The 23,231-nt window shown below is 37.4% G+C and overlaps 1 long non-coding RNA gene across 1 annotated transcript in view; it reads right to left on the bottom strand.

Moving 5' to 3' along the window:
- The window catches only part of LOC107309782, a 29,957-nt gene that overhangs the window by 3,228 nt on the left and 3,498 nt on the right, over window positions 1-23,231 (bottom strand). Inside the window, exon 2 of the long non-coding RNA XR_001553330.2 lies at window positions 575-643. This is a non-coding gene — a long non-coding RNA (uncharacterized LOC107309782). The remainder of the gene's footprint in view (window positions 1-574; window positions 644-23,231) is intronic.

Raw genomic sequence — 23,231 nt, 5'->3', positions numbered from 1 at the left:
AAGAAGAGACATTCACATACCAAGGCTTTTTGTTGCATGGCTGACAAATAAACATCTATGAGTGACTGGGGAGGCAGTGAAGCCTACTTTACAGGATCAGCATTTCCCATATAGTCTCCTGCATCCTGTTATAGCATTTGTCAATAGATGGAAGGAATCAGTACTTCATGCCATATGTGGGCATATTTTATCCTTTACAACCCACTGCCCAAGTGCTGCCACATAAAGAAACAGCCAGGTGCTGTCAAATGGTTATGAAAAATAACATTGATATACTTTCTCCTTCATTGTCAAGATCTTTGGATGTTCTTTTGGTTGGGACAGGAAATTCCAATGATTTTTACACCAGAACTACTGTCTTGTTCCTCTTGTCTTTGCAAACATAATCTTTCCTATCTGATTTCAATTGTTTCTTGGGCAAAGAGAATTCATTTTAAATAGTTCACAGATCAGTGTTGACTTCCAGGGTTGTGCATATCAGTTTAAATTCAGATGCAGCAGACATTATACAAGCAAAACTAACTTGCCTAACAAAAGTTAAAGATTTAGTGAAAAAGAATGAAGGAACTTTTACCTCAATTGCAATAAGGTTGATCACTTTGTCAGCGAAGGAACAGCTGAGGCAGTTTGGAGATACCAACTCCTAAAGAGAATAGGATTGACTGGTCAGTGGTCAATGACTTGCAATCTTTTAGGGGTAATGAAAATTCCTCTTTTTCTTCTTCTTCTTTTTTTTTTTTTTTTTCACCACAGAAATTATTATAATTTTACATAAAATAAAAATGGTAAACTATGACTTTTCTTTGTGAGTCTGATGTTTTCTCAGTGCTGCAACAGAGTAGTATGTCAGAGTTAAAATATTTAGTTTCTCTATAGTCTCTAGACTGGGCACTGAGACAATATTCTCAAGGAAGTGGTCACAGGATTGACCTTGTTGGAGGTCAGAAAGTATCTGGACACTGCTCTCAGTCATGTGGTCTGTTAAGTGAATTTGAAATCTAAGATTTAGAATATTTTAAATTATACCCTGGTTTTATCTCTGATATACTTTAGTTTCTTCTTGGTATGGTGCTGTGTTTTAGATTCAGAATAATAACATTCTCATTTCCATATAGGAAAAGGTCTCTTACCATACTAAAATTAGATCCACTTTAGCAAGTGTTTTTAACTGACTTAAAAGTAACTTCAAAATTTTCTCATAAAGTAACTTTAATCACAGATAAGTCTTCACAGACTAGCTTCTGTTGGTCTTCTATGATCTTTCTCAAGTTTTACTGTGCTAGTTGTATAAATAGTTACAGGTTATGGTCTTGAGGCTCAGATATGTTTTGATTAAAATATTAAATGGATATTTTCCTACATTCTAATATCATGAGTATACATTAGTGATGTCCAGTAAGCCAATCAGTAGTACATTAATAGATTCAGATAATAAAACCAAATCTATTTCAGTGTTCAGTAGTTACAAAGGGGAAGATGTATCATGAGCAGTTGAAGTCCCTTGTTTTGATCATGCCAGAGGAGACCATATGGTGACTTGCATCTTCGTCATAGGGAGGAATGTGGGGGCAGCCACCAATCTCCTCACTCACTGACCAGTGATAGAACCCATGGGAACGGCACAAAGCAGTGACAGGAAGTTCAGGCTGGATATCTGGAGAAGGTCCTTCCCTGAGAGAGAAACTGGGTACTGCAAAAAGCTCCTTGAGGAAATGCTCATAGCATTGACCTTGCTGGAGGTCAAAAAATATCTGGACGATGCTCTCAGTCATGTGGTCTGATTTTTGGATGGTCCTGTGTGGAGCCAGGAATTGTACTCAACAATCTATATGGATCCCTTTTAACTTGGGATATTCTCTGATTCTAAAACAGAAAATACCTAAATATCAGTAACAGGAAACTGATGTTGTGCAAACACAGTTATATCATCTGCAGCAACAAAGAGGTAGGAAATACCATCTCACTCACGTGCACATATGGATGCAGACACATCCCCTTGTGCTACGTTTTAAGAGATCCTAGCAATCTCGCTATTTTGGCTCAATTTGATTCAATTACAAGCTTTGAATACTCCACCTAACTTGCGGGAAATCCTTTCTTTGTGTTTACATACCTTTTTTTGTGTTTACTTCATGCAAACTGAGAACAATAGTGGCTTTTTTTTTAAATGCTTTTTATCTTGTGGGATTGTTAGATGTCTTACAGTTCTGCTGTCATTAGGTCACCTAACAGTTTAGTTTTCCCTAGTAGTGTGTAATGTCTGCTTTGAAACTTGAAATTGAACTTCAAAGGCATTTACTTCTTAAGGATTACTGTAGTGTTGTTTTTAGAAAAGGTAAATCCAATTATCCTTTTAAATCTTTTTTTTTTTTTCTTTTTTTTTTTTTTCCCCCCAGCAGATATGGAATTATAGAATTGCTCAGGTTGGAAAAGACCCTCAAGATTGTCAAGGTCAACCGCAACCTAACTATACTGCCCTAACTCTAACAGCCCATAGCTAAGTCATCCAAACAGTTTTTAAACACATTCAGAGAGATGGTGACTCAACCAGCTCCCTGTGGTGCTATTCCAGTGCTTAAAAACCTTTTGTGTAAAGAAGTATTTCCTAACATCCAACCTAAACTTACCCTGGCACAACTTGAGGCCATTTCCCCCTGTCCTGTCACCTGTCACCAGTGAGATCAACCCCACTATTGCTGTAAGCACCTTTCAGGTATTTGAAGAAAGCAATGAGGTCTCCCCTCAGCCTCCTCTTCCCCAGACTAAACAGCCCTCATTCCTTCAGTCACTCCTCACAGGGCACATTCTCCAGGGCTTTCACAAGCCTTGTTGCCCTTCTCTGGACCTGCTCCAGCACCTCAATGTCCTTTCTATACTGAGTTGCCCAAAACTGAACACAGTACTCAAGGTGAGACCTCACCAGTGCTGAGTACAGGGGCAGGATTACTTCCCTAGTCCTGCTCACCACCCCATTCCTGATACAAGCCAGGATGCCACTGGCCTTCTTCACCACCTAGGCACACTACTGGCTCATACTCAGCTGGCCATCCATTAGTACACCAAGGTCCCTTTCTGTCATGCAGCTTTCCAAGCCTGTGGGGTTGTTGTGGACAAAATGCAGGACCCGACACATGGCTCTATTTAAACTCATATGGTTTACCTTGGCCCACTGATCCAAATCATTTTAGCTGCTTTACCTAAGGTACACTGTATTTTCAATCCTTGCCTCTGGTCACCCAGTATCCTGTCACAGTGCCTTTATTAATTTAAGTGTCAGGCAGATGCTTCTGCACTGCGGAAAACTTCAAGGCCATAGGTACAAGTGTACAAGTAAAGTAAAATAAAGAATTTGCACAATACTTCATATTAACAGGCAAATGTCTATCCATTTCCAGGAAAGCAGGGCTTCGTCCATCATCTACGATTCTATATATGTGGCACTTAGGGACATAGTTGAGTGAGCATGGTGATGATGGGTTGAGAGTTTTGAGAGGTTTTTTCTGACTTTAATGATTCAACAACTCTGCAATTCTGTCAGGCATAGCGGTTACTTGGGAAGACAAATATCATGCATTCCGTTGTTCCTCTCTCCTCTTTTTTCCCCTCAGCTTTAATTGCTGAGCATCCACTCCAAACTTATTGTATGCTCCCAGCCAAATGCCGGTGAAGCAGCATGGAGAACAGAGGACTTGACTTTGTGTAATAACTAAAACACTGCTGTGTTATCAGTAATGTTTTCATAGCAGTCTTAAAATATACCACTATACAAAATACTATGAAGAAAATTGATTCTATTCCAGACAGAGACCATATGATCTCCAAACCTTTTTGCATATCATTTACTGTATGCAGAAGTCACACACCAGCTCATGACTGAATGTCATTTTATATAAAAAGACCATTATTTTAATCTATGGACCACCCCTGTCAAAAGTCCATAAAAATATCTGCATGTTCATTGACTGCATTTAGTGCATGACTTATTTTGGCTGTTATGTAGATAACCATTATGGTACCTTCTTGTAAGGCTTGTTCACTGTCAGTTTGAGCAGTTCCTGTTACAGTACATCCTTTGGAGCAGGCCATAGAATTTAACATTTCCTTTGCTTGTGCTGGCTGCTGGATGAACTTTTCAACAGACAGAAGTCTGTACAAAGGTATATCTGCTCTGGCATGGCCTTTTCCATCAGTCACAAACTCTTCAAAGGCATACCTGTTGTGGTATAGGTTTAACTGTGGCCAAAGATATTTCATGGCATATCTCCTCCTGCTTGGACTTTTCCACAAATTGCAGTCTCTCCAACTCAGTTCACACTGGAGTTTCACCTTCTCCAGTATTGCAAAAGAGAATCAGTAGCAGTGCCTTGACCAGCTTCCAGCCCAAGTATTTTGCTATTGCTGTTAACAAATTTTTTGCAGGCAAGGTAGAATGATAAGGTATAAAGTAAATGGTAAAACAAAAAGCAACTACTAAAAAGCAGTAATATACAGTAAGGCAAGAAAACCCTATGATAACTAAAGGAGCTTGCCAGCTTATTGCTAAACATCTCTAACAGCTACAAATTCAGATTAGCAAAGTCCAATCAGTTTTGAACCCTTTGATCTCCATGTTTGCTACCAAAAAAGGCTATTGTGCTTTAAGTCTGGTAGGCAGCTGTGCTCCGCACAGCCCCTTGCTCACACACACTCCACCCCTGCCCTTCAGAAAGGTGAAAGTGAGAATACTTGTGGATTAAAGACAGTTTAATAAACAGAGCAAATGCTGTGCGTGTAAGCAAAGCAAAATTAGGAAACTATTCACTACTTCCTATTTGCAGGCAGATATTTAGCCATTTCCAGGGAAGCAGGGCTGGCTACTTTGGAAGGCTCACATCCAAATACACCCCTTACCACAACTTCTTTTTCCTCCAGCTTTTACTGCTGAGCATGATGTGGTATGGAATATCTCTTCAGTCACCTGGAGTCAGCTGTCCTGGCTGTATCTCCTCCTAACCTCCTAGCTACTTGTGCACTTCCAGCCCAGCCTACTTACTGGTGGAGTAACACAAGAAACAGAGAAGGCCATGATGCTGGTTATGCCTTTCAGCAAGAATTGAATTATCAGCTTATTACCAACACTGTTCATCACAAATAGAAAACATAGCATCATACAAGCTACAATGAAAAAGACTAACTCTGTCCCAGATCAAATCCATACAAAAATGAGATTGAAGTTTAATATCAGACATTGTCTTTTTCCATATACTGTTAGGTTAGAACTTTAACATGTCCTGCCATACTGTACTTCAAATTCCATGCTCTTTGCTATTAAGCTCATCATAATTCTTTCCAAGATTCAAAAGACTGTGTAAGCTAACAAAAAAGAACAAATACGAGCAGTAAAAGAAGCAAGAAAGCTCTGAAGTCTTGAATACAATTATAATGATGAAACAGCATCTTATTTCATAAAAGGAGCTACACACCAAGACAGGATAAGCATTTTGGAATTTTGGAAACTATTCAGAATTTATATTCCTTAAATATAATCTGATATAGGACTGAAGCTCTGGAAGCAATGAGGATCTTGACATCTACTTAATTTGGTCCTAATTTTTTTGAAGAAAAGATTCTGCAAGTTTGGTTAAATACTGAGATAGGAATTAGTACACAAGACAGTTCAGAAGAGTTAGACAGTCTAAAACTAGTGGCAGATGTTGAATTCCACTGCTTCAGCAGTGCCAGAATTAAGCTACAGAAGCCACTTTTAAAAATTTAATCTTATACTTAAGATAGCAGTGTATATGAACTATTGTGAAGAAAAAAATACCAAGTAATTACAGCTTAATAAAAATTAATGTGAAGCACAGATACCACCTTTTTGGTAAAAGAAATTTTTTTTCATCACATTCTTCCCTCAGGAGAATTCATATGTGTTGGTTACCTGAAAGTAGAGACCACACTTACAAGCAAAGTAAACACTGTTGAGAAAGCAAATTTATAGATGTTCTGATTGGCTAAAGTGGGGGGAATTCTTAACAAGTCTTAGCAAGTCTTGCTTTTAAGCTTCTTTGTATGAAATAATTAAAACAAGAAAAATAAGTATGGTTTTCTTCCCACCTTTGCTCACCCCACCAGACCTTATTTGCTCACCCTTTTTCACTAATAAATACTGCTTTCTGTTTGTTTTTTGTTGTTGTTGTTGTTGTTGTTTTGTTTTGTAAAATCTATAAATCTAATTTATACATAAATGTTGAACTGAGGGTAAAGGAGGAAGTGCTAGATCTTGTGGAGGCCGGAGTTTCTCACAGAAGAAATTGGTTCATCACTGACTTACATGGGTTAGGCAATTACAAAAGGAGCTGAGAAAGAAAGACCCTCACAGACACTCTTTCCTTTTATTCTGCAGACTACTTATCATCCACAACCATCTTAAAGTATAGTGGCAGGAAGAAAACATGAAGGAGAAACAGTCTAAACTATACGTCATACGTTCCACAAGACGATGGCCAACATCGTTGATGGAATAGTAAATTATTATCCCTTTGAAGCAATGAGGAAATTATGTATATGTTTTCCTCCCCTGGGGTGTGTCTCTGGGACACAGTGCCTCCTGTGACTCCTGCTGCCATAATGAAGATTAAACACCAACCTTTGCTTAGGGCTGTGCCCAATGGTACTGTCTACCTTTTGGAAATAAATTCAGTCTTCTATTCCTGGTCTTAACTGTATGCAGTCAATCAAGATACTGAATGGGGGAGAACATACTAGAGGCCTTGTTCTCCCTTGCAGATATTCTAAGCAAAGGCTGACCAGTATTTAGATATTCCTGAAATGGTTTTGCATCATTGTAATTGGTTGTGAGTGAAATGTTGAGCCTTTCAGGGCTCTAATTTCATAAAGATGCAGATGGCATTTACTATCACTCTATTTTTATTGCTGTTTTTGCTTTCCCATAGATGTGGCCTGAGCTTTGAACATCAGTGAGGCAGATAATGATTAGAATGGATTACTGAAGTTCAGACTTTATTTCTAACGGATTGTATATTTATCAGAGCATTCATGACTTGGATGATGGACTTTCAATCCTACTTTTCTTCCTGTATATATATAGCTGTGGAGGATAAATATTTTATTGTATCTAGACTTTTCTAGCATTTTCTCAAACGAGCTGCTAACATGAACATGGTACTAAATCTTAGGATCATTAAATAGAGCTGTTATTTATCAGATCATACGTACATATGAAAAGATGCTTTCCGGAGTTTTTGATTGAGACTGTATGTACTCTTTTGTTACTTAGGGTATTAAGAAAATATGACTTTTTTTTTTTTTTTTTTGCCATGATGTTCTACAAGGCTACAGTACTGCATTTCTACAACACATGAATTCTGCAGTGCAAAAGATATCTATACGATATCTATACATGTTCTTGGAAGAATGTAGAAGCTCCTCACTTAGTTCAGCTCTCAGTTCATTCTGGTAATTCTGAATATCCAGACTACTGGATCATTTGGAGGAGTCATGAGAAAGTCTTTGATCTTACTATCTGCAGTGGCACATGCAATTTGCTGGCTCTCCTGAAATGACATTCACAGGAGATAGTAGTGTAGAGGTCAACATCCGATGGAATACTGTCTGTTTTTCAATTTGCATGTCTCCAGCATGATATGTTGTTACCCTTTGGAACATCTTTTTTTCCTTGAGGAGAAAAGGTAGGGGAAATATCAGTTAACATTATATCCTCTTTCATCATTTATTAGGGAACTTACAGGATACAAATCAATACAATTAATACGAGAAATAGCAGCCCAGAGCTTACTGGAAGTAGTTATTAAGATGTCACATGTGCATATTTTTGTTAATTTATTTGGAATGATTCCAAGGAAATGTCCAAAGGTTGTGAAATGGCCCTTTGCTCTTCCTGGTTAATCATAGGCTATACCCATAGAACTCCCTAGCTAGTTGGAAATATCACAATTCTTGTGCCTATTAATACACAAGGTAATGGGGTTTTAAACTGTTGTGTATGGTGATAGATGATAACTCAAAAAGGGAAATATGGAACATTTCTGAGTCAGCTGCTACAACAGCTGGAAAGCAATTTCCTACTCTTTTGTCTTGTTAGTGATATTCTCCATGTCTGTCTCACTTTGATGTCAGAATGCTTATTAAACAACTACGTATCCCCACTTGGAAAATACTCTGTACTGGAAGTCAGTCCACAAATAAAAAAGAGAGTGAATGACAGACAAGTATGTCTTATAGCAGTGTGTGCAGATTTCATAAAATGCCAGTAGAAGTCCAGACAGAAATTGTTTGCTAATAATTCTGTCACAAGGGAGTGTGTCTACATATATGTGAAATTAGTGGCACGTATTGAAAGAACACATTGCCAATTCAGGGATCTGTATACTTTCTTTAAGAAATGCTGTATTTTTCCTCCTGGGTTCTAGATTCAGAAATAAGCATTATAGGTGAAAAGTGGAAGGACTGAATAAATGGACTCCCTGCTTGTAACAGAGGGCTTCATCCATCATCTATGATTCTACAGATGTGGCACTTAGGGACGAGGTTGAGTGGGCATAGTGATGATGGGTTGAGAGTTTTGAGTTTTTTTTCAGCTTTAACAATTCAACGATTCTACAATTCTATCAGGCATAGTGGTTACTCAGGAAGACAAATACCATACATTCAATTGTTCCTCTCTCCTCCTTTTTCCCCCCAGCTTTCATTGCTGAGCACTACCTCATATGGTCAGATTGGTTCATATATCTTAGCTGTGTCCACTCCCAGCTTATTATATGCTTCCAGCCTAATGCTGGTGAAGCAGCATGGAGAACAGAGGACTTGACTTTGCGTAATAACTAAAACACCGCTCTGTTAACAGTATTGTTTTCATTACAATCTTAAAATATACCACTATTCAAGGTACTGTGTAGAAAACTAACATTGTCTTCATGAAAAGTACCAAAATTTTTTTTTACGAACTCTTACATATATCATAGTATTTTTCATTTGTTCATCATTAAATGATGACAATGTGATCATTTGCGCATCCATATTTTGGGCAGGAAGTATTTATAGTTTATACCTTGTAGTTACTCATTGTTTGCGGAGATGCAAAAGGAGAGCAGGCTTACAGCCCCACTATCTTTAAGGAAGATGTAATGTTCCCTTTTTCCATAGCAGCAGAGCAGCATACCGTTGGTCGTATTTCCTGGGATCTTACAGGGGGAAATTCCACAGTCATTTCTCACTCCATTGTGTGTTTTCTTCACATTAGAATTCATTTTAAATGAAACCAGAATATTTATTTCAGAATATACTGACTGTTGGAAACAGGGCATACTCTCTAAATACTTCACAAGCTACTTGTTGCTCTTCTTTGGACCTGCTCCAGTACCTCAATGTCCTTATTATATGGATGTGTTCATAACTGAACACAGTACTGAAGGTTAGGCCTCACCAGTGCTGAGTACAGGGGCAGGATGACTTCCCTAGTCCTGCTCACCACACCATTCCTGAAACAAGTCAGGATGCCATTGGCCTTCTTGGCCACCTGGGCAGTGTTAGCTCATATTCAGCCAACTGTCCATCAGCACACTAAGGTCCCTTTCCATCAGGCAGCTTTCCAGCCACTCCTCCCAAGCCTGTAGGGTTGCCTGGGGTTGTTGTATCCAAAATTCAGGACCTGACACTTGGACCTATTGAAACTCATACAGTTTGCCTTGTCCTATAGATCCAGCCTATCCAGGTCCCTCATTAGTGCCTTTCTCCCCTCTGACAGATCAACACTACCTCCCAACTTGGTGTCATCTGCAAAATTAATGAGGGGTGCACCAATCCCCTCATCAAGATCATTAGTAAAAATGTTAAATATAAGCAACCCCAGTACCAAGCTCTGGAGGAGCCTATGATTAGCCACTTTCTGGATTTAACTCCACTGACCACAACAATTTGGGCCCAGCCAACCAGCCAGTGTTTCACCCAGTAGAGTGTACGCCCATCTAAAGCATGGGCAGCCAGCTCATCCATGAGGATGTTGTGGGGGACAAGGTCAAAGGCTTTACTGAAGTACAGGCAGACCACATTCATAGCCTTACCATCGTCCACTAAGTGGGTCGCCTTGTCATAGAATGAAGTTGGGTAGGTCAAGCAGGATCTACCTTTTGCACTGCTCTAAGTACATTATTTCAGAAGTCAGAAGTAAAAATACAAGCCTCACTTATGTGTGCTACAGTTGCATTTCAAAACCTTTCTCAAGACACAGTAAACAAACAAATAAAGAAAGGAAAAAAGAAAAATATCGTACTTTTATAAAAGTACTATAAAAACACCTGACACTCCAACAACTAAAGAGATCTTTTTGCTAATTGTGTATTCCCTACACCTTTAATATGACTGGTGGTAGTAACTGTATTCGGTTTCCTAAAGCAATACAACTTATAGAGACCACAAAAAGGGAGAAAGATGACCAAAACTATATTAAGCTTTGTGTTTGATATATGGGAAGTTACTCGTAGCTGTAAGGAAGAACAACTTTTAGAAGTGTCTTTGTTCTTGTTGCATTTGTTACATTGCCAAGATCAGAGTTTACTGATCATTATATAATTTAGTTTGCAAACTAAAGCAATGTTGTATTCGATCTCAAATGAGATCATAGTCTCACAGGTTTAACTGAACACACTAATCATTTCCACTGAACTATGAAACTGAAGAAATTTTAGCTTTCAGGAATATTGCATCTGAAAACAAGTTTTCAGGTGATATCGTTTTCTTGATTGCAATTGATGATCAAAAAATCATCAATATATTTAACCTATATCCATTTAAAAAATGGTTTGAAGATGCTTTAATTTCAAAGGTATTTAAATTTAAATTGCAATAACTGCCAATTTATTACGTTTAAAATTATACAAGTAACAGCATGTTAGAAAGAAACCAGTCAGGGAGATAAAATTGTGAGGAGCTTTGAAGGGACTAAGATACAGTGAAAGCCAGTGTTAATACAGATTATTTTACTGAAAATGGAGAGATCTGATTATGGAAAAGAATAGAAAATGACTTTACAGCTTGAAAGAGCTGCCTTATTCTAAATAAGAATCTTATTTAGAATTATCTTATTCTAAATAATATAGTACTTCATTAAATATCTGTGATTCCATCCACATTCTTTTCATTTAATAAGAGCATCACTGAGACAACTAAATTATGGAGATGCCCATCACTCTAGTTGCAATATGAAAAGAATAAACTAATTCAACTCCAGACATTCATTTATATACTGTAATGTTCCAACTTTTCCTGTGGACTGCCTGTGTCTTTCCTTTGAATACAGAAAACGAATGTCATTAGAACATATATATGTGTGTGTGTTATATCCCTATAATATATATATATATATATATATATATATATCCCTATAACTTCCTGAAGGGAGGTTGTAGTGAGCTGGGGGTTGGCTTCTTCTCTCGTGTAATCAGTGATAGAACTAGAGGGAATGGTTTTAAGCTGTGCCAGGGGAGATTCAGGCTGGACATTAGGAAGTATTACTTCTCGGAAAGGGTAGTCAGGCATTGGAATGCACTGCCCAGGGAGGTGGTGGAGTCACCGACCATGGGAGTGTTCAAGAAACGTTTGGATGTGGTGTTGAGGAATATGATTTAGCCTGGAAGTATTGGTAATGGTTGAACTAGATGATCTTCTAGGTCTTTTCCAACCTTGATAATTCTGTGATTCTGTGATTATGGTCCTAACTTCAGTGATGCAATGCAAAGTTGTTAAAGTAATCTGAAAATGAACACTGAAGAATGGATTGAATAATCAAAGCTGAAAGGACTACTTAAAAATAATCATATTTGAAGAACAAGTGGACAGAATTATATATTTTAAGAGAGAAATGAAGGTGTATGGTAATTACGCATGATAAAATAACAGGGAAGACAGAACTTCTTCTCTTTCCTGTCACATAAGAAGAAAAATAAAATATTAAGAGAGTGTGGAATATTAGGAGTTGTAGGAAATTTAAAACTAAAAAACAACTAAAAAAAAAATAAATCACTCAGTCCATAATTACAGTTCCAGAACAAGAAATAGTTGATATTCTTGGGTGCCACATTTCTAGCAAATAATATAACCACTAAATTCTCTGTTTTGTGAGTTTAGACCCTGTCTTTTTATTTTTTAAGAACTATCCGGACTAAATGCTTACTTATTTTATGAAATGTTTCTTACTTTTATGAGGCTTATTATTGTCTAAACTCAACTTCTGATGCGGATTTAAACTTTTTTTTTTTTTTTTTTTTTTTTTTTTTAAATTGTTCATACACAATTGCATTTCATGTAAGATACCTTCTGACCTCTTGGAAATCTATTTCAGAAACTCTTTACCTCACCAATAATGAGAAACAGATGGTGTTTGTCCTCTTTTTCTTTTGTTAATTATTTTGTAGGTCGTGAAGGTTGATGTGAAACGTTACAGATGAGCACTAATACTAGATCTAAATGTGATATGACATCTGAATGTACAGAAAATCACACTAAATATACAGAAAGGGCTTCAAACTGAACAAATACCTGGTTCCCTGACAGTGGTATATATATGATGCCTTCTGAGGAATACAAGAACATTAGAATAATAAAATCAAAGAATCGTTTTAGTTTGAAGGAACCATAAGAGGTCATCTAATCCAACTCCTTAGCAATAAATGTGGACATCTGCAGCCAAATCAGGTTGCTAAGGGCCTGATTCAACCTGACCTTAAATGTCTTCAGAGATGGGGCTATCAACACTTCTCAGGAAATCCTGTTCCTGTTTTTCACTACCCTTATTAGGTTGCATTTGATATAGGCATTTAGTGCACTGCCACATTTTTTATATATAGTAAAGCAACAAAGAGTGTTTCTATAATGACCAATTTTCCTTTATAGAAATAATGGAAAATATAGAATTTTAGGGAGCACAGACTAGAAGTATAATTTTATATATGTTTTCCCTTACTAGGTGCAAACTGTGTACTTATTGTAAGACTGTCGTTTGAATTTTAGTTCCCAACTCCTCTTATAATTTTGAGCAGTCTGCAGGTTTTTATGACGCCTTGTAAGTTCCTGGGTTGCCTGTAGCTTGCCTGTAGAATTTAGCTGAGAGAATACTGAAAGACTTTAAATAACTTACTTCCAGTGAATCATGTTTGGTTCTCATTTTTCCCACAGCCTTCAACTGTTATAAATTGATTAAAGTGAGGAGTAAATATATTGCTTTTTTTTTTTTTTAATACTGTTTTATCTTAGTATCTTATCAGTCAAATCTTTTAAATCTTTATCGTCAGTTTCATCAGTTAAACCTTAATGTCATAAGCTAAATTATGACTGATAAATAATGTGAAGCCCAAGGTCAGCCTTGGCTGTCATGACCATGAAAAGGTGGAGATTTTGAACTTCTTAGGCTGTCAAAGACTATACACAACAACCTTACTACTCTGGGCTTCAGGAAAGCAAACTTTGAACTCCTGAGGGAACTATTTGGCAAGGTGACATGAGAGAAAGAAGAGGAGCCCAAGAAAGCTGGTCAGTATTCTAAGACAAGCTCCTCCAAGCCCAGAAACAGCACATCCTGAAAAAAAAGGAAGGCAGACAAGAATTCCAGGAGGCCTCCATGGATCAGCAAGTTGCTGCTGGACTTAGTTAAGCTCAAAAAGAAACTCTACAGGGAGTAGAAGCAGAAATGGGTTACCTGGGAAGACTACAAAGAAACTGCCTGAGCAGCCAGGGATCAGATTAGGAAAGCTAAAATCCAGACAGAATTAAATCTAGCCAGGCATATAAAGGGGAATAAGAAGAAATTCTAAAGGTATATCAGTGATAAAAAGGTCAGAGAGGATATGAGTCCTCTCCAGAAGGAAAGTGGAGACCTGGTCACAAGGGATACGGAGAAATATGAGGAAAGATAAGTTCAATTACTTCCTTGCCTCGGTCTTCATCAGCAAGGATGCTAGTCACATCAAACAAGTTAGAGAAAGCTATGGTAAGACCTTGGAGAAGATCCCTCCCCAGCTTTCCTGTAGAGTCCCTTCAGGTACTGGAGGGCTGATATAGAACCCCCCAGAACCATCTCTAGTAAAGGTTGAAGAGCCCTAGCTCTTTCAGCCCCTCCTCATAGGAGAGGTAATTTAGTCCCCTGACCACTTTCACGGCCCTCCTCTGGACCTTCTCCAACATCTCCATCTCCTTCTTGTGTTGGGGACCCCAGAACTGGACAAAGTACTCCAGGTGGGATCTCTCAAGAGCAGAACAGAGGGGCAGGATCACTTCTCTTGACCTGCTAACCACTATTTTCTTGATGTAACCAAAAGTACGGTTGGCTTTCTGGGCTGCAAGCACACATTGTCAGCTCATGTTGAGTCTTTCATCAGCCAACACCCCCAGATCCTCCTCAGGGCTGCTTGGGATTGCCCTGACAGAGATATAGGACCTTACACTTGTATCTGTTGAACTTCATGAAGTTGGCATAGGCCCACCTCTCAAGCCTGTCCAGGTTCCTCTGGATGTCATCCTTTCCCTCTAGTCTGTCAATTGCACCAGCCAGCTTGGTGTTATCTGCAAACTTGCTGAGGGTGCACTTGATCCCCTTTCTATGTTGCTTCCAAAATTGTTATTTAGTACTAGTTCCAGTACCAATCCCTGAGAAACTCCACTTGTCACCAGTCATTTGGACATCAAGCTGTTTGTTGATCGCAACACTCTGAGTGCAACCATCCAGCCAATTCCTTATGCAGCAAATGGCCCATCCATCAAATCATTTTTTCTCCAATTTGATGACCAGGATATTATGTGGGACATTATCAAATGTTTTGTGCAAGTCCAAGTAGATGACATCAGTTGCTCTTCCTTTATCCACTGATACACTGATGCTGTAACTCCATCATAAAAGGCCATGAAGTTCATCAGGCATGACTTGTCCTTAGTGAAGCCATGTTGTTTGCCACCAATCACCCCATCTTTGTTTTCCCTGTGCCTTTATAGTGCCATCAGGAGAATCTGCTGTGTTGTAAACTTTGCCTTGGTTTAAAAAAAAATTGAACTTTAATGGAGTCAAAATTTTGAAGTATTGCTTGATATATGTGTGGATACCTAGATACATTAATTCAAATATGCAAATAGCTAAGTCCATTGAGTTGGCAATTTTCTGAAATTATGTATCCAATTTAAGCTGATTTTGTTTTAATTCAGTTAACATTTTAAAACTTTTTTTCCATCTAGGGAAATTTGCATCATTTTTGTGTGTGTGTGTGTGTGCACCATGCTGCAATTTTATTTGCATGCTCTTTCAAAACCTATGTAACTCTGTCTTGTATAAGCAGCAGAGTCAGTGATGCAGATATTTGTGAGATCCGCATATTTTAGAGTATTAATTCAGTTAATTTAGAATTCTTTCATCTTGGTTTGTCAAAAATTTTCATCAATGCTCTTAACATCCAATATAGATTTGCTTATGATGCACAGCGAGAGATGCAGTCTATATAGAAGAAGATTATATTAAAATGATATAATGGCACTGAGGACTTCAGTAATATTAATGTATTGAAATTCTCCATTATGAAATGAAAGGTCTTGCATTGGCAACAAAACAGTCAGGAGTAAGCTCATTCTTTGGAAGCCAGTGGAAAGCAGTAGGACTTCAGTGTAGTACTTCGATGTCAGGATAAAAATTCTCATAGTTTCCATGATGTTGTCATTAAAAGCAAATATTTTTCTAGTGTGTTTCAGGCTCTATGTTTCAGTGTCAATAAAGATGTACGTTGCCAGTCTAAAAGGGTTTGATAAAAACCTTACCTGTGTTGTGTCCAAATATGATAAATTTGATCTTATTTTCAAAGACACAGTAGTCTAGTGACTAGTGAAAAGAAAGTGTAGACAAGCTTTGCTTAACAAACTTCTGGTTAAAAGAATCTCTAAATGATAGTATGATTACTTATGTAGGGTAAAGAATTCAGATGAAACTATTAAAGAATAATACTAAAAAAAATAAAAATTGAATAGGTTGTGAGCTTTCAGATGAAATTATATGAATATTCTTAACCAGTAAAAAGTAACTGATACAATACTTCCATGACAATATATATCACAATTCAATGAATTTAAAACTAGCAGAATAAATGTAGTGGCCAGGGAAGTCCCATGATCTAATTTTTCTGTATTTCTCTTTAATATTTCCAGCATTTCTGCACATTATTCTTCACTTTTTAAGACTAGTTTACAAGATATAATGATTGATGACATCCCAGACTCTCATTTTAGTATCACCTCACTTCAGGGCTGCAGTTCTCTGAGTGAAGGTATAATTTATCTGATGACCAATCATGAAAAAGAACTGAAACAGTAAGAAAATGAACAATGGGGACTGTGGTAAAATTGGATCCTTAGTTGCACACACATAATCTCCAACAGCTCCCAAAGATTTATGCATCTCTGTGATGTAGATGTAATGTTAACATTTAGAAAGGTTTTCCAAATGACTTGATTAATGTCATTGTTTTCATGTAGCAGACTAAATGAATTATTCAACTCTTCAGCTGTGTGGTTTACTTTTCTGTACCTCCAAAAGTGTAACTCTGTAGGGAACAGTCTAAAATACAAGAATCTGACAAAATCTGGATCCACTGCATAAGTTTTTTGAAACCATTTATATAGCTTCATGATGCTAATGTGCTAATCAGTATCTTTCTTGTTTTCATGCTAAAGTAATCATGATAAAGATACTTGCTTTCGATATATTAATTGATTCTAAAAAGATTACACATCAGGTATACTTTTGAGAATCTTATGATAGTAATTCTGATCATGTCTTCCAGATGCTGGATTTTTGCAAAAGGAGTTTGGTATAGTTAATTATTAAATACTACAGTGTCAAATTATTTTGTATGTCTAGAAAATATTTATCTTGCTATTTTATATGTATAAATTTTACACATATATATATATATAATTTTATATTTATATTTATATTTATAATTTTATATAATATATAATATTATCCATATACAACACACACATAATATATAAATATTATATACATATACATGTGTGTGTGTGTATATACATATATATATATATATATATATATACACACACACATATATATACACACACGCACACACACATATTGATATAATTTTTTTTTTTTAATGTGTAGGAAATACTTATCATTACATTAGTTTACTGTTCTTAGCCAGTTAGTTTATGGGAGCTCTTTTGGTAACATAGGAATGCATGCCATATTTATGCTATACCTCATATCCTTCGTAGCTTCAGTTAGATAAGCAGGAACCCAGTCCGAATTCTCCAATCATAGAAACATAGAATCACAAAGTTGGAAAGGACCTACAAGTTCATCTAGTCCAACCGTTCTCCCTTTACCATACCCACAGAAAACTAATTCAATTCAAAGAAGAGAGCCTTTCTCCTTCAAAGAATCTGTCACTTTTTACCCAACCAGTAAAGGATCATCCTTCCTAGTCCATCCACAATTGTCCAATTAACTATGAAACATGCACTGCATTCCTTTTAAATTTACAATCCAAGTATCACAAGCAAACTCTTCCAAATTCACTGTAACTTTGAGAACAAATATCAAATATTCTTAAAAAAGCCCAAATTGGTAGCAAACAAGCATTATTTTGTTTGAAAATTGAAGTTGCAAGTTTTTTTTCTTCAGTGAATAACAAAATTAAATCTGGGTCATCTTATTTTGATTTATGATCATAACATTCACTTCAAATTTGTTAGATTCAGTCTTTGGACTGAATTAGGCAGATTACTCAGGTTATCATAAGTTGTGAGGTTTTTCTTTTCTCGCTGGCTTTGAGCAGGAATATTATTCTACATTATTTAGGAAGAATATTTACATACAGAAAGATTCATAAAAATGTGTGTCTTCTGGTAAGATGTTTCCATTTTGATGAAGTGGAATTACCCAACAAAATTCTGAATCACATTTAATATAGCCTTAATTATCTACAGATTTTATGCAATGCATTAATAACAAGGATGTAGACTGTTATTTTTGTGGGTTTTTTTTGCTCAAATTACCACAAGGAATCCCTTAAGCCATGAAATGGCTTAATAAATGAATGATAATGTAAAATAAATGAATAATGAATAGTGATAGATTTTGTTTGCAGCACAATTCTTTTAATGACTTTATTTCAAATTACTTGATTTAAATTCAAAGTTACTGCTGTTCTTACTTGATTATTGTTATTCATCAGCCATGGTTCCTTGTTTTCCTTACCACAATTTGGATAAAAATTTTGATAGGAAAAAAAAAAAAAAAGCAAAATTTGGCTCTCACAAAATCACAACACTCTTCCAAAGAAAGATATTCCAGGGGAAACCTTTATGTGTAATGACAGATGATAGATTTATATTTGGCATCCTTGACAGTACAAGGCATTCTGTAGGAGCCGCTTTAAAAAGCATTAGATCCAGTAAATTTCATGAAGCCCCATCCCTATCCAAAAGGATGTTGGTAACCCCTAGCCCTTACAGACTGCAGGGTCTCCATCTCTAACGGAATAAGCTTCAGATTAGAACAGGTCAGTAAATTTAGTTGTGCTGCTGACTTTCCATGTACTGATTAAACCATCCATGTCCACTTTGTAACCTTTCAATAAGAACAGGTGAGAATCACTACAAAGCCATGTCTGCTGCTAGCTATGAAGATCTCAGCATGTAGTTTATGAAAATAAGCAGAACAGGAGGCATTTCTTTTCAGTCCAATGGGGTGTGGTCTCAACTTGTAGATATCACACATGCTTTTGAGCAAATCATACATGACTGTCAAGAGAGGAGCTTTGGAGGTGTTCTATTGAATTCTATAGCTGCTCTAGGAGAAACTAGCTGGATTCCTTAAGGTGCATATGTGCACTTTAAGCTAGGCAGGAAGGCATGAACAGCGGGCTTCAGAGAAACATGGTATATGAAAAATAAGCAAAAGGAAAAATTCTCTCTCCATACTTCAGCCAAAAATTAGCAGCATCTGAAACTAGGTAGAAAAGCAAGAAATGAATGTAAAATTATCGTGCCAGAGATTAAGATGATGTTATCTATCTGCCTTTTTTATTTAGTACTTGTGCTTTTGTTTTGCTTTTCTTCACATGTTAAGCTACAAACAGCTCAATGCTTTATCTCTGAAATCCATGGTTATAGCTTCCGTCACACAATCATCCACCAGAATTTTTAACACATAGTGTAATTACATTTGATTTTTAAAGATCAACAAGTGCAAACTCACTTATGACCAGCAAAACTACTAGTGACTTGTGTCTTAAACCTTGTATATGCAGTTGTGTTGATCAGGCCCATGTAAGTAGCTGGTTGAAGGGTATGCAGTGAAATACGATAAAGCTGAATTTGAAAGGACATAGAAAAAACTATGTGGGATATTAATAACAAGGATGAAACACCAGACAGTAATGACATTTTGAGTGTTCTTTACATCTCAGAATGGCTTAGGTTGAAAGGAACCTCTAGAAGTAATCTGGTCCAAACCACCTGCTCAGTAGGTGTATTGCAAAATGCCAGTGCTTTGGCATATCATTTACTGATCCCAAAGAAAGTACGTGGAGGCAAGTTAACATTCATCAGTTTAATAGAGAGGTACTCACGTTACTGGGGGTGGCTGGCTGTACAGTCTCTGCCAAGTCCTCACTACCAGTGGCAGCTGGCTGGTATAGTGCCCATCCAAGTATTACCCCCAGCAGATACTGATTGTGACAGGCTGGCAAGGGGTCTGCTAACCCCCACTTAGTACCTTGGCCATATGTAGAACAATGGGAGACAATGAAGTATTAGATATCAGGATAGCCAAGACTGTTCACAGAAGGATACCTAGTTACAGCTACAGTACTTTTCCACACAGTGGGTTGATCAGGATGTCATTTAGATGGCTTTGAAAAATTCCAAAGAGGAAGAATCACTGGCAACTTGTTTGTTTCATTGCTCAGCCATTGCCTATACAATAAATAAGTGTTTCCAGACCTCTTTTCTTTTCTTTTCTTTTTTTTTTTTTTTTTTTTTTTTTTTTTCTTTCTCTCCTGCATTTACATAAGACACATATTAAAAGGAAGGATGGCAAAGACCAGGAGTATAGAAACTAGAAGTGAGATGTCAAAAATCAAGGAAATGCAAAGGGTTCAGGAAGAAAAGGTATAAAGGCTGATAGAAATGAAAATCTTTGTAGTCATCTTTGACTAGCAGCAGGTGTGGGAGGGTCTTAATACAAGATAGAAGAACTGTCATTGTGATTGGAGCTTAAATAAGGATGACTATTACAAGTGGCATTTTATAAAAATACATAAAATGATCAAATACGTTAGGTATCTGGTGCTATGTAAGAACTTATTTCCCTTTCACATTGCCTTTCCACTGCAGATTATGCAGACAGATTGCACATACATAACTTCTTTTGGATAGAGCCATCCTTGGCATGTATTATAGGTGAGGTTAATGTTTCCAGATGAAAGGTAATTCTTTCTTTTCACTCCTAGTAGATTAGCTGCTAATATAAACAAAGGGATTCATTAAATCTTCTGTAGTAAAAAGGACAAAACAGAAAAATCTCACAATTTACCTGAAATGCCTAGCATAATCAGTAAGACAGGCTAAAAATAGGGGATTTAGTTTAAAATGTTAACCAGTTACTGTCCTTAAATTCAATCTTGTCTTGAAATGAGTAATAAAAATTCCTCTGCCATCCTACTTCATGGCTAAATCTAATGGTTTCATTTTGTTCTCTACAACTGGTATCAATATGCATAGGTTGAACTGGTATATAGCTATTCAGATCCAGTTTAGAGGTTTGTATTCATCACTGCTGTAAGATAATACTCTGCAACATCACTCAGTCCAGCCACGTTTGTCCATCTCTTTGCAATCATAAACTTGCTCAGCTCCACTCATTGCATTCAGAGAGAAACTGAGACAATGCCAAATGCTGAATCAAGTAGGTACATTTAAAAATTCACAATTCTGCACTCTTCCTGCATATACAACACATTTGAATAATTTTTACCAGATCATAGAATGCCATTCACAGAATTACTATTACATTAAATTTGCCAGTAGATACGTTGTTTGAATTATGGCATAAAAGAATAACCCAGAACTATATTTCTTTCAAAATCTTACCTATATATATTTATATAAGTGACATTAGAAACAGTGTATTTTCTTGAGGAAAGTAGGAAATGATAATAAAATGGTTGTTTACATTATAGCAGTAGGTTTTCAAAGTCTATTTGCTAGTTCTTCCCTACTTAGATTTGTTTTCCTTTATGAAAGCTCAGGATTTCACAGAAATTTTCTTCTTAATTTCATCTTAGCTTAAGCACATTTGTTTGTAAATGCTAATATAGCAAGTTGATTATAACTTCTGCTTCTGAAGTTAGTACTTAGGTAGCCCCAAAAGTAATGAATGCCTCCTGCTTGTTTCCATGGAAACTGCAACAGATACAAAAAGCACAATAATACCATTTGATATTTGGCCCAGAGAGTGGTGGTGAATGGAATTAAATCCAGCAGGTGTCTGGTCACGAGTGGTGTTCCCCAGGGGTCAGTGCTGGGGCCTGTCCTCTTCAGTATCTTTATTGATGACCTGGATGAGGACATTGAGTGCACCCTCAGTAAGTTTGCAGATGACACCAAGTTGGCTGGAAGTGTTGATCTGCCTGTGGGTAGCTAGGCCCTACAGAGGGATCTCAACAGGCTGGATAGCTGGGCCGAAGCCAATGGGATAAGGTTCAACAAGACCAAATGCCTGGTCCTGAACTCTGGCCACTGCAACCCTGGGCAACGCTACAGGCTTGGGGTGGAGTGGCTGGAAGACTGTGTAGAGGAAATGGACCTGGGGGTATTGATTGGTGCTTGGCATCCTGGCTTGCATTGGAAACAGTATTGCCAGCAGGAACAGAGAAGTGATTGTCCCCCTTTACTCAGCACTGGTGAGGCCACACCTTGAGTACTGTGTCCAGTTTTTGGCCCCTCATCGAGGTCCTGGAACGTGTTCAAAGAAGGGCAACAAAGCTGGTGAGGGGTCTGGAGCACAGGCCTTATGTGGCAAAACTGAGGGTGCTGGGATTGTTTGGTCTTGAGAAGAGGAGGCTCAGGGGTGACCTTATCACTCTCTATAACTACCTGAAGGGAGGATGTAGTGAACTGGGGGTTGGCCTCTTCTGTTGTGTAACTGGTGATAGGACTAGAGGGAATGGTTTCAAGCTGCGCCAGGGGAGACTTAGTCTGGACATTAGGAAATACTACTTCTCTGAAAGAGTGGTCAGGCAGTGGAATGGGCTGCCCAGGGAGGTGGTGGAGTTTAAGGAACATTTGGATGTTGTGTTGAGGGACATGGTTTAGTGAGAACTATTGGTGATCATTGGATGGTTGGACTGGGTGATCCTGTGGGTCTTTTCCAACCTTGGTGATTCTATGATTCTATGGTAGAGCAAATTCTCAGCTACGAAGCAGTATGTTTCAATATAATTACTACCATTGGCTATGCATTTTTGTTAGTGGTGAACAAGACCCAGAATGCTGCACTTGTAAGAACTGGCACCAGAGGAGGTGACGCACTAACACAGTCACCACTGCTGGAATGCACCACTCACTGCCTCACTGTGATAGCATCCACTTTGGTATCCACAAATGTTCAGCAAGTGTTGATGAATGCCATTTGGGGCAATTATTTCCACATGGAAGAATTCAATTACACATCTTTGCTTCATATGGACTTCTGTGTTAGATGCCAGTTTGTTAGACTGATCTACTGCTGCCATCTGTCACACAGCTCCAAAATGTAATGGAAGATTAGCAGATTAGTTCAAACTCTATTGCCATGCCATCAGCATCTGCCTCTGATGTAATGGGCAAACATAATAAATAGAGGAGGCATTAATTTCAGAGCACCCCTTGAGCAACCGAATTTTTCAATGTGTGCTTTCTAGAGAAAATTAATAACATTTTAAATACTTCGCTCTATCTCTTTATTTTTTATTCATTTTAAACTGAAATTATCTTTTACCTCAGCTTGAAAACAATACATAAGAACTTACTTGTACCACACATAGACCACACGAAGGGTGTACAAGATAATACTATTTCTTTTTGCTAAGTGATTATTTCAAAATACTTCTAGAAGCAACTGTGCTGGAGATCTTCTTGTTACAAAAAATCACTCAAAGCTCAAAGAGAGTATAATA

Source organism: Coturnix japonica, chromosome 2 (assembly GCF_001577835.2).
Source record: "Coturnix japonica isolate 7356 chromosome 2, Coturnix japonica 2.1, whole genome shotgun sequence".
Lineage (NCBI taxonomy): Eukaryota > Metazoa > Chordata > Aves > Galliformes > Phasianidae > Coturnix > Coturnix japonica.
Note: the sequence above shows the minus strand (reverse complement) of the source record. Positions and strands in the feature narration are given on the sequence as shown.